Raw genomic sequence first — 13,442 nt, forward strand, 5'->3', positions numbered from 1 at the left:
CAAACTCTACTGAGAACAGCACACAGCGAGGGATGGAAATGCTTGAATTAAACTCATTCCTTTGTAACTATTTGTGGCCTCATTCCATTCAGTGTGTTTTGTTCCCTGAGTGTTTAAAATGGCTCTGACCCTCAAAGGCTATTCGATTCTGAACTTTGAGGCTACACTGCTAGATTCAGGAATGCACGTAACTTCGAACTGTTTCCAGCCTTAATGAGCCTCCCCTGGGGGCTTCAGCAGGAGTCCCTGTGTCATAGGTCTCTATGGGACCAACATCTGTTCTGTGCCACTTAGGGCTGATCAATGAGATAAACTCAAGGTAATGGAAGGACTGCTAGTTAATCTCAGCAACACCCCACCACATCATTCTCTAGTCTTTGTGCAACTACAGACGAGGCCAGCCATATGCAAACCGTTCTTGGCTCTACTGTAAATAGTCCGAATGAGTTCTGTTCTGAGGGGACATGGCCTTGCATTACAAAGATCCACTTGAGTGACCTCTCTCTATGTCCTTTTTGCTACAAATGGAACCTGCTTCCCATCTGCTGAGGACAGTTTCAACAGCTTTACAATCTCATCAGATACACCCAAGAGAGTCAGGCCTATTCATAAACTACTATAGGACGTCTAAAGTACAACAAAATGCGATTCACAAAGTATGTGCTGTCGGTCTGCCTCTCCTATCTTTTTCTTTGTGGAGTTGCCTGCCTCGACTGCAGAGTTTCCGCACATGTTTATATAGTTTTTGTAGTAAATGCGAGAGGGACAGAGTGGGAGTGGGTGTAAAATGGGAAATATTTATGAATAAAGGGGAGGGGCTAAGGGAGGAGTAAGGAGGGGTGTAGGGATGGACAAGCACTCACCTGCAAGGGAGTAAACCCATTGCTATTTACAAACCACACCTCTAAAGTCACAACAGCCATGATGTACCTAAAACAGTTGTAAATGTACCCGAGCTTAGAGACCAACATCACACATGGTGATCCACTGGAACTGCAACATACTCCCATTAATAATAATGGAGGTACGGACATATATTAAAACGGCATTAAATTAAATATTTTAAAATAATTAAAAATCTAAACAAATGTCATTCAAGGCAAAAAATATCTAAAAAGAAAAACGTTTAATTATTTTACAATGTTTTAATAACATTTGTTGAACACTAATATAACATTTATTTTTAGTTAAGCATAATTACATATGTTATAATTAATGCCCAAAAGCAAATTTCAGGTTATTTCAGGCAATCAAGTGACACCACGTTGCAGAGATTTTCATATTTTCAATCCAAATAACAGACTAACATGTCCACCCCTCAAATTAATTTCAATTTTCACTATACTAATTCACCACTAATCCTTTAATGGGTTACGTAGTAGTGTGTTACTCTCCGAAAAAGCGCTTTGATGCCTCGTGAGGGGTAATAAGCTCTATATACATGCAATTACAATACAATACATTTAAAAATGATTAATACATATTATAAATGTTAATTTAGGTAGGACATCTTTAATTAAACCTTAATACAAATATATCTTCTATATATTCAACTTGGGTGGAGTTTTCCCTGTGTAAAAAATATAAAGAATATTTAAATTGTTTATTACACTACAAATGTAAATGTTATAAACTTTAAATATAGAACAAATAAAAAAATTCTACAATAATAACTCACAGTTTACTTGGAGATTTAATTGATTTTAAATGTAAAAAAAAGTTTTCTTACAGATCTGTTCCAAAAATCCCAACAAGCTACAATCATCTGATTTTCTTATTATGTAATCCGAATTACTGATTTGCCTTATTCACCTCTATTTGGCGGGGTACATCCTTAAAAAATCATGTATAGAATTAATTGAAAGTATTTTTTAATAGTTGCAATCACCGTACCCTCTAAAGCGCGCGCGCACCGCTCCTGACCTCAGTGCGCACCACCTCGCGTGGAGTGCGCACACAGTCAGGACGTCGTGCCGCCGGCTACTATGGAAGAAGCGAGCAACGCAAATGCGGCGGAGCGGTCGTGAGGCGTGCAGGTAAGGAGGTGGGGGAGGCTGGTGGTGCTTGTGTGCTGTGAGGACGCGGGGCAGACTCTGGCCTTTTGTTTAAGTATTGCAGTTAATCAGAGCCCTTGAAGGGGCTCTGAAACAGCAATACTTAAACAAAAGGCCAGAGTCTGCCCCGCGCTTTACTAACAAAAGCGTAGACAGTTTCCAAACACAGCGTGTGCTAAAGTATGCGCTGTGTTTGGAAACTGTCTATGCTTTTGTTAGTAAAGCGCGGGGCAGACTCTGGCCTTTTGTTTAAGTATTGCTGTTAATCAGAGCCCTTGAAGGGGCTCTGATTAACAGCAATACTTAAACAAAAGGCAAGAGTCTGCCCGCGCTTTACTAACAAAAGCGTAGATAATTTCCAAACACAGCGTGTGCTAAAGTACGCGCTGTGTTTGGAAACTGTCTATGCTTTTGTTAGTAAAGCGCGGGGCAGACTCCTGCCTTTTGTTTAAGTATTGCTGTTAATAAGAGCCCTTGAAGGGGCTCTGATTAACAGCAATACTTAAACAAAAGGCCAGAGTCTGCCCCGCATCCTCATGGCAGACAAGAGCTGTGACACAGCAGGCCGAAGGGCACAAAAAAGAAGGGGAAAACAAATGAAACAGAGGGCAGGAGGGCACCAAAAAAAGGGGGAAACAAGTGAAACAGAGGGCAGAAGGGCACAAAAAAAGGGGAAAACAAGTGAAACAGAGGGCAGAAGGGCACAAAAAAGGGGAAAACGAGTGAAACAGAGGGCATGAGGGCACAAAAAAGAAGGGGAAAACTAGTGAAACAGAGGGCAGAAGGGCACAAAAAAGGGGAAAACGAGTGAAACAGAGGGCAGAAGGGCACAAAAAAAGGGGAAAATGAGTGAAACAGGGCAGAAGGGCACAAAAAAAGGGGAAAACGAGTGAAACAGACGTCAGAAGGGCACAAAAATGGAAGAAAGAAAGTGAAACAGTGGGCAGAGGGGACAAAAAGAGGGAAAACGAGTGAAACAGGGCAGAAGGGCACAAAAAAGAAGGGGAAAACAAGTGAAACAGGGCAGAAGTGCACAAAAAAACGGGAAAACGAGTAAAACAGAGGGCAGAAGGGCACAAAAAAAGGGGAAAACAAGTTAAACAGAGGGCAGAAGGGCACAAAAAAGAAGGGGAAAACGAGTGAAACAGAGGGCAGAAGGACACAAAAAAAGGGTGAAACGAGTGAAACAGAGGGCAGAATGGCACAAAAAAGAAGGTGAAAACGAGTGAAACAGAGGGCAGAAGGGCACAAAAAAAGGGGGAAACAAGTGAAACAGAGGGCAGAAGGGCACAAAAAAGAAGGTGAAAACGAGTGAAACAGAGGGCAGAAGGGCACAAAAAAGGGGAAAACAAGTGAAACAGGCCAGAAGGGCACAAAAAGAAGGGGAAAATGAGTGAAACAGAGGGAAGAAGGGCACAAGAAAAAGGGGAAAACAAGTGAAAGAGAGGGCAGAAGGGCACAAAAAAAGGGGAAAACGAGTGAAACAGAGGGCAGAAGGGCACAAACAAAAGGGGAAAACAAGGGAAACAGAGGGCAGAAGGGCACAAAAAAAGGGAAAACGAGTGAAACAGAGGGCAGGAGGGCACAAAAAAGAAGGGGAAAACGAGTGAAACAGAGGGCAGAAGGGCACAAAAAAGGGGAAAACGAGTGAAACAGAGGGCAGAAGGGCACAAAAAAGAAGGGAAAAATGAGTGAAACAGACAGCAGAAGGGCACAAAAAAATGAGTGGAACAGAGGGCAGAAGGGCACAAAAACAAGGGGGAAACGAGTGCAGAAGGGCACAATAAAAAGGGGAAAACAAGTGAAACGGAGGGCAGAGGGCACAAAAAAGAAGGGGAAAATGAGTGAAACAGAGGGCAGAAGGGCACAAAAAAGGGGAAAATGAGTGAAACAGAGGGCAGAAAGGCACAAAAACAAGTAGAACAGAGGGCAGAAGGGCACAAAACGAGTGGAACAGAGGGCAGAAGAGCACAAAAAACAAGGGAAAACAAGTGGAACAGAGGGCAGAAAGGCACAAAAACAAGTACAACAGAGGGCAGAAGAGCACAAAAAACAAGGGAAAAACAAGTGGAACAAAGGGCAGAAAGGCACAAAAAACAAGTGGAACAGTGCAGAAAGGCTCAAAAAAGTATTGGAACAGAGGGCAGAAGGGCACAAAAAACGAGGGAAAAACGAGTGAACAAAGGGCAGAAAGGCACAAAAAACAAGTGGAACAGAGGGCAGACGGGCACAAAAAACGAGGGAAAAACGAGTGAACAAAGGGCAGAAAGGCACAAAAAACAAGTGGAACAGAGGGCAGACGGGCACAAAAAACGAGTGGAACAGAGGGCAAAAAGGTAGAAAAACAAGTAGAAAAGAGGGCAGAAGGGCACAAAAAACGAGTGGAACAGAGGACAGAAGAGCACAAAAAACAAGGGGAAAACGAGTAGAACAGAGGGCAGAAAGGCACAAAAACAAGCACAACAGAGGGCAGAAGGGCACAAAAAGCGAGTGGAACAGAGGGCAGAAGAGCACAAAAAACAAGGGAAAAACGAGTGGAACAGAGTGCAGAAAGGCACAAAAAACTATTGGAACAGAGGGCAGAAGGGCATAAAAAATGAGGGAAAAACGAGTGGAACAAAGGGCAGAAAGGCACAAAAAACGAGTGGAACAGAGGGCAAAAAGGCACAAAGAAAAGAGTGGAACAGAGGGCAGAGGGGAACAACAACGAGGGAAAAACGAGTGGAACAGAGGGCAGAACAGGCCAGGTTAACCAATTCATGTAATGGCGTGCTTATCCAATTTGCAAACTGCCCTTAAGACCCTCATTGTGGCGCTGTATGTGTGAAAATGCACCATCTTTTCACTTTGTAAAGTAAATGTTTTGAGTGCCATTTGGCGCTGCAGACACGCGCGGTTTGGTTCATGGCGCACATAGCCATGGTTGCAGCGCACAGAGACCCTCCAATGCCGCACACAGAGGAAATAAATTAGAGGGAATATTGATTGCAATATTTTTAAAATTAAAAGATTAACATATATTATCATGAACTAATTAATTTTAAATATATGCAATTTTATAACATTCTTTTGAAGGTGTGTGTATTTTTAAAAGGCAAAATACATAATATTATTTTATCTTTATTTTCGAATGGGTTTGATTTTTAATTCTCTCTCCATTATTTTCTATGGGAGGGCTTTGCAATACCAGTGGTTGGCTATTTATGGTGCTGCACTTTCTATTGCTCCACTTTGTCTGAAGTAAGTTACATTTGTCAATTTTACTCCACCTCTGTTTAAGCGTGTGCAGATGTGCAAGTCCACACTTTTGAGTAACTTTATCGTAATGGAGAATAGCTAAAACTAGCAAAGTTACTCATCCAGCATCCTTGTATGTATAGATAACTCACAGGTGTAATGTACCTTTGTGAATAAGCTCGAGGTGTACAACTCAACCTGAGTGTTTCCTTTTTGTGGTAACTCTAAACTGGACGCGAGCAATTGAGATGGTCCTGCGCGAACACCAGAGCACTCGTCCGGTGTGTTTGTTTGGCTGGGGAACGGCAACAAATACCTTGAAGTAATTTTCCTGGACTTGCTACATCACTCGCCTCCTGAGGACCTCCTGTAGCAGCAATTTATCATTACCGTAGTGGGATCAGGTCATTTCTCCATGGTCTTAACCATGTTATCGTGATTTGCTTTTGTATTTTCCCTTCTCTTCCTTTTACCTAATTTTGTTTGTTTCACCACAACATAAGCACGGAAATGTACTTTGCTTTTACCTGGTTCTGAGGTCTTATCCTGTAGTACTCAAAATCCGAACTCGTGTAACCATTCGGACTCGAGAATAAAACGTCGTATCACGGCAAATTTAGTATCAAAAGACCGAGAATGGCGAGTACATTATGCACAAGCATTTTCGTCGCATTCGAAGGTTGCTTTCACCTCGATATCGTCATTTGTACCCTGAACCCTTGGCTTCCATTTTGTATACAGCAGCCATTTTGTATGTTGCCCTTCACATAGGCTTAATCCAATATCATAAGGACAAGCACTCCTTGATTGACTCTCTCGTGACCTGGGCCGGTTGAAACCATCGCCCCAGGCCAACCCGTTTGGTCAGTTCCTCTCCCAGTGGCCGGTCAAGATAGCATCTAGGCGCACCCGGCCATAAAACCCTTTCATCACACACACACCCTGCCGAATCTTGCCCACACCTGGCCCGCTCCTTTTTTCCTACTTGTTTTATGATGATGTGGTATATAAATAAATAATACCGGATCTATTTTTGACTGGATATAGTAATAACAGATAGCTCAATAAATAAGAGTCAAGATTCGAGGTAGTAGGAGTTTGCAGGTTTAATACAGCATAAAGGACAGGAACAGGACAACCTGCAAGACCTGGGATGGCAGTGCTGCCGGGGGCAGGATCGGCGTAACATTTAATAACAGTGCACAAGCATATATACTAAAACAGTTGCATTACAATACATACGATAGGCGGAGCAGTGGGTGGGGTGCATAGCAGTCGCGAAAGATAAGGGTGAAAGTGGGTGTAACAGGAGGCGTGTACATAAACATGTGATGTAAACGTAACAGAATATGTCATAAATGGGGCGGAAACATGGAGGGGGCTACCTGAGGAGCCGGGACCTCTAACCTAGTGGTGCGCGTAAACTGACAATGACGTGTTACTAGGAGAAGCTGGGGGCTATGACTTCTGCGCTAGGAGCAGAGACTGAAGTCTGGAGAGTCAGGGCGACATGTACCTAAACACTATCTAGTATCTGATGTTTAGAGAACATGTTGATAGAATCCAAAAGTTATCGGGGTAAAGGCTAACAGATTCTAAGACTGGTGCATGCATTACTCTACATGTAGTGCGTGTTGAAGAATATTAAATACAGTATTTCTCTTACATGGAGACGTAAAGGCTAGACGATGACGGAAACTATTGATGCGATTCAGTAGCTTTAGGATTGCAGAGAAGGAGGGCTGGACTGATAACTAGAATCATAACATACTCTTGGCAGACTGGCAGGCAGAGCCAGGCCGAGCCGGGCACTGTGAGGCAGGAAGTAAGTGAAGGGTCAGGAACACAGGTGGGGGCTGTATCGCTCCTCAGCGAGGGCTCAGGAGACAGGAGCTGAATCTGGTGTCCGGGCCCTTTTTGAGGCCTAGAAACGGGGACTTTTCAATGAAATAACGTGCACACTGAGAAACGTGGCAACGTAACTTTTACATAGGCCTAATACTCGTAGCTTTCACGAGAACTGGAAACTGGCATACTAGAGATGGACACAACTGTAATTGCGTCTTTAATCGATCATGGGGAATACATATGCATATTAATCATGCACATACAACATAGGATGGGGAACACGTAGGGACACAGAACATGGCAAAATTTACTTTTCCACATTCCCTCCTTGTCACTACGTTTCCATCAGGAAACATCAATATTCATGATACCATCTATCATTTCATATAGTATCATTTGCTCGTCTCGAATTTTCTTGGAACTGGATTTAGAACGGGACTTGGGACTAGGAATACAAGAGGTAGCACAAATGCCGCAAATCGCAGGGCCACATTGTATACAGAGGCAGCAACTGAATATGATCGCTACTGTAATACCTAGAAAGGACAACACTTTCCATCCCCAGGCGGAAATTATATTCCAGAACCAACCGGACCATGTCCAGGTGCCTGGATTTTGGTGTAACAGATGGGCAATATTATGGAGTCTGGTTATAGCTGAATAAACAGACGGTGCGTTATTAGGAATGAAAATGCAGCAACTAGATCCGATGACTCTACATGCCCCGCCCCTATCGGCCAGTATGACGTCAAGGACGAGACGATTCTGGAGCACGACAATTCTCATAAAAGATTGCTCTTCGGTTAAGTTACCTAGAGCAGAGGTAGTCTCAATCACTACTGCTTCAAGGGTTCTGGTTAATCTACGTATCAGTTTACTATTCACGACAGTACCTAAGTAGGGGAAGACACCTTTATTGATATCTATGTATTGTTCTAGAGCAGTTTCAGTATAATCGACAATCGGGAGGTCTCTCTTGTGTCTAGTATGTACTAGGTGGGAATTCCTATGATAGTCAGGTGGGGCTAGAAAAACTGGTGGCAGAAGGAATGCAATGTAACAGGTTCCCTCCCAATCGAGGGGCAGACGAACATATGCGGTCTGACCACAAACAAAATAAGAATGACGTGAAGCTTTGAAAATAGATTTCCTGCTGTCACTATACTTGACAATAGTAGTACAATCACTATGTCCTACATGTACGGAACCATTATTTCTGACACATAATTCGCCTTTGACTGGTAATACTGACATAGCAGGTAAGACTGGAGTAGTATCAGACTGAACATTCAAGACCATAAAATTCGAAGAATAATTACCCAAATTATAAACTTCATTTTCTAGATCTAACCCTGTTCTGTGGGGAAAACCTTGCTTGCCTGGAAAACATGTACTGTTAAGAAAGGACATATCATTTGAGGATAATGTTAACGTGGACCATGCTCCACACGAACCAGTATGTGAAAATGGATAAGGAAATAGTGGCAGAACTCCCTTCGGTGTCTGAAAAGGGGGGAGTCGACCACACACCCAACAATTAGTGGCATTGCTGGTCTGGTGTGAATAATGTAACATGCGGATAAAGGAATTATTTCGCATAGCAAGACGATAAGAGAGTTCATGAGGAGGCAGATCACTAAACGTGTGTTCTACTGTAGCATTAGAAGTCGTATTTACATGAGAAATAGGAAAACATAAATGCAATGCATAACTCGTGCAGGTAATCATAAGGCTGAGATATAGCAGGAAACATAAAATAATAATGCAACTTTTAGAGTTCTCACTAACTCTCTCTCTATGGGGGTCTATTTTATACATGTCAGAAACCGGTCTAACCGTTTCACCTAGGGGAGGACTTAGACAATCAAACTGGCTGACTTATTTTACTAGACCTTAATTTCAACTTATACTCCTGTTGCGGAGTTTTCTCTAACAGAGAGGGTTTTGTATCATTGTCTTTTGCGGGACAGTCCTTGAGAATAGTACTTTGGCAGTCTTTAAAATCCTCGGAAATGTTCTTGGAAACAGTCTTTAGTCCATAAAATTTCTTTACGTGAGACAGATGGACCCACCCCTTCCTGCCTTCCAGCTTGACGGCAGTACGGGTGGCCAGGAGGACCTGCTTTGGCTACTTCCAGCGAGGCTCCAGCGGACTTGAACGATCAAAGTTCCTTACGAGAACCAGACTTCCGGGAACGATTTCATGCGGTGCCACCTCGGTATTGTCTGGAAATGCGGCGGCAACCTGTGAACGACAAGAGTGTAGGGCAGACATCAAGGAAGCTAGGTAATCTGTCAGCATATTACTTGAAACATCTGTAATACTTCGGGGTCTAGGTGTACCCCACATATTAGGGGGGCGGCCAAATACGACCTCATAGGGGGACAGACCTGATCTGGAATGTGCGACCATGCGCATATAAAACAGAGCGACTGGCAGAGCTACCAGCCAGTCTACACCTTTTTCTTGACAGACTTTGGCAATGCGGATTTTCAGGGTCTGGTTATGTCTCTCTACTAGACCGGCTGCTTCAGGATGGCGTACACAATGGAACTTCCACTGGTATCCTAACAACAGGGAAACGTGTTTCATCAGCTCAGATGAGAATGGCTGGCCGTTATCAGAATATACGACCCTTGGGAGTCCATAGCGGGGGAAGAATTCACGAACCAACTGCTTGGCAGTGGTCGCGGCTGTGTAATCTGGGACTGGATATGCTTCTGTCCACCTGGACAAAGCGCATACAACTACAAGGACATACTTGAAACCTCGACATCGCTCCATCTGAATATAATCCATCTGGAGGACTTCAAAAGGGTGGTCAGGGGGCTGGAATCCACCTTGTTCCACCGGAACACTTTTACCTGGATTGAACTGGCAACATATCATACAGGTACGGACTTTCTGCTTGGCTGCAGCTCGTAAATGCTTGTTGAACCAAATGTTCTGGATACTGTCTAACATAGCTTTTTCTCCTAAGTGTGCTGGACTATGTGCGGTATTGATGATGACTTGAACCATAGAGTCGGGGAGAAACCATGTGGCTTTTCCCTTCATTACCCATCCCTGATCTGTCTGGACCCCTCCTTGTTCGGACCATTTCTTGATTTCATCGGGAGTAGCATGTAACTGGATATCTATGACATCTTGAGTGGGGTCCTTAACTGTCATACAAGTAGTCTGTTCTAGAATGGATGTCGGTGTCTTGTTAACTGGTATATCTGGTGTCTGTGCTGTAAGCTTGGCTGTGCGATCTGCTAGATCATTACCCTGGGAAATAGTGTCAGTAACCTTCGTGTGTGCTTTGCACTTCATGATAGCGATAGATGTCGGTAAGTGTATAGCATCTAACAGAGCTTGAATAAGGAGACCATGCTGAATCTTGGTTCCATGAGAAGTCATGAAACCTCTCTCCTGCCAGAGCACTCCAAAGTCGTGTACGACTCCAAATGCGTAGCGTGAATCTGTATATATGTTAACTTTCAGGTTCTTGGCGTGTATGCAGGCTTGGGTCAGAGCAACTAGCTCTGCTGCTTGAGCAGACAGGGTGTCAATACGGTGTGTTTCTATAACTTCAGTGTCAGTAGTTACTGCATACGCGGCTACTAGTTCTCCTGTACTTGTTCTCATACATGAACCATCCACATAAAGTGTCAGGTCAGGATCTGGTAATGGAATGTCTGTCAGATCTTGTCTTGGCTTAGTCATAGTATTAACTACTTCCACACAGTCGTGTGTGGCAGGATTTGAATTTACTGACGGTAACAGTGTAGCAGGATTTAGAACGTTGCAGCGTCTGATTTCTATGTGTGGCTGGAACAGTGTCAGTTCATAACCTGTCAAACGTGCAATTGTCAAGTGCTGAGTCTGTGTTCGGTTTAAAAGAACTTCCACGGAGTGTGGAACATGTACTGTCAGAGAGTGTCCTAATACTATGGAATCACTTTGTCTGATAGCTAGTGCTGTGGCTGCAACTGACTTGAGGCACGCAGGCAAAGCCTGGGCTACAGGATCTAATGTGCTCGAAAAATAAGCACAGGGCTTGTATTGTCCTGCTTGATCTTGTGTGAGAACAGATAATGCTGTACCATCACGTTCTGTAACAAAAAGTGTAAAAGGCTTACTGTAGTTCGGTTTAGCTAGAACAGGAGCTTGGCATAGAGCTTTCTTTAGCTCATTGAAACTAAGAGTATGTTCAGATGTCCAAGGGAGGACAGTCGATACGGCTGCCTCCTGTGTCGTTAACTGTATCAGTGGCTTAGCTAGAAATGCATACTGAGGAATCCATTGTCTGCAATAAGAAGTAAGGCCGATAAAAGCACGTACCTCCTTCTGTGTCTTGGGCTGAGGAAGACTCGCTATTAACTGGATACGGTCTGGTGTCAACTGCCTACCCCACTTGGACAGTAAGTGGCCTAAGTAGATCACTTGCTGGACACAGAATTGAAGCTTCGAAGGGGACACCTTGTGCCCCATCTCGGCTAGGAAATACAAGACTGTAAGTGATGCTCGCTCGCAAGCACGTTCAGAACGGGCTGTAATCAGTAGATCATCGACATACTGGAGCAGGGCAGTGTCAGCTGGCATGTGAATGTTGTCTAGTTGTCTCTTAAGTGCTTGACTATAAATACTAGGACTTTCTGTAAAACCTTGAGGAGCTCGTGTGAATTTATAGCTCCTTCCATTTAAGCAAAAACCGAAAAGGTACTGGCTGTCTGGATGAATGGGGACACTGAAAAACGCGTTCTTGAGGTCTATGACTGTGAAAAATGTGGCTTCGGAATCAATGGCTGTTGTTAGACGGACCGGGAGGGTCGGCCGAGGATAAGGGGAGAGGTCTCCGGGGAGATCCGTCTCCAGCAATCGTACAGACAAATAACTTCCCCCCCACTGATGTACACCACATAAGGATAAGGTTCAACGTTACTTTATAAGCAATTCTTTAAGTACGGTGAGGTGGTACAAGGAGGTCTGGACTCCGGGGTCCCCTCTATTCTAGTCTCTTGGTTGGGTAAGGGGGGTAGCGGGACAGTCTCGTTACCACTCTGGGGGATGTGGTGGTAGATGAATTAGCTCACAATCCTCGAGCTCGGCGTTCTAGATGATCGGGCCGCGGCGGAGCCAGCAGGTCCCGGGATGGTTGAAGGTAGTGACGGTCCGCGGCGGAGCCAGCAGGTCCCGATGAAGATGGGTGCAGAGAGCCGCGGCAGCGCCAGCAGGCAGATCGGTAGTTCGCAAGGCAGGGCTACGGCAGCGCCAGTAGTCCGTCAAGGATGAGTTCTTCACTGCGTCTCTCGACTCCAGGATACAACTCCCTTCCTGCTCTGGAGCTGCGCCAGTTATAGGTCTGGCGCCCTTTGATGTCCGGACCCTCGCACTGGGAGGTCGGGAGGTCCGGGATGAGGGAGTCCAGACACCCAGCAGGGGGGTGGAGCCAGCGCCTGGGGGAGCTGGGGGCGATCGGCACCTGGCGGGGGAGAGCCATCGACCCCTCTTTCTCCCATTGACCTGCCAAGTAGTCGGCTCACCTCCTGGGTGGATGGTGGTGCCGGGATGTCGGGGCCTGGCCAGGCCCAGGGTTAGGGTTGATCGGAGGCCACGCGGCCTCGTGGTGCCGTGTCCAAGATGGCGCCCAGGCCGGGCGAGAGGGCCGGTAGGGAATCGGGCCCACGATGTGGAGATGTTCAGGGGCAGGGGCCCTATAGGAGACGGGAAACGGGTTGTTGTTGCGTGTAACGCCTGAGGAGCGGGGCTCGGGCCTGGTCGTGCGGGGAGGGAGCAAGCCTTACACGTGGCCTGTCCAACATGCGTCCCCCCCAGCTGAAGGCGGGGAGAGTCACCCATCCTCTTGGGGACTCTCCTCGTCGAGGCGGAAAAAGCGTGACAGGCCATCTGCGTTGGCGTGGTCTTGCCCGGGTCGATGTTCCACAGTGAAGTCCATCCCCTGCAGGGAGATGGACCAACGTAGTAGTTTCGGGTTTTCCCCCCGCATCTGCATTAGCCATTGCAGGGGTCGATGATCGGTCTGGACCCGGAAGTGGGTGCCGAAGAGATAAGGCCGGAGCTTTTTGAGGGCCCACACCACGGCGAAGGCCTCCCTCTCGATGGTGCTCCAGCGTTGTTCTCGGGCCAGGAGCCGTCTGCTGATGAAAGCCACTGGCTGGTCAAGTCCTTCGGGGTTCAGCTGGGAAAGGACTGCCCCAACGCCATGGTCGGAGGCATCTGTTTGGACGATAAATTCCCGACTGTAGTCGGGGGCCTGGAGCACCGGGGCGGAGCACATGGCGGCCTTCAGCTTCTCG

The 13,442-nt window shown here is 45.7% G+C and overlaps 1 protein-coding gene across 1 annotated transcript in view; it reads left to right on the forward strand.

Moving 5' to 3' along the window:
* LOC144826178 (uncharacterized) overlaps nucleotides 1-13,442 on the forward strand; it is a 330,585-nt gene that overhangs the window by 175,461 nt on the left and 141,682 nt on the right. The gene's annotated exons all lie outside the window — the stretch shown is intronic.

The sequence above is a fragment of the Lissotriton helveticus genome, chromosome 3_2 (assembly GCF_964261635.1).
Source record: "Lissotriton helveticus chromosome 3_2, aLisHel1.1, whole genome shotgun sequence".
NCBI classification, from domain to species: domain Eukaryota; kingdom Metazoa; phylum Chordata; class Amphibia; order Caudata; family Salamandridae; genus Lissotriton; species Lissotriton helveticus.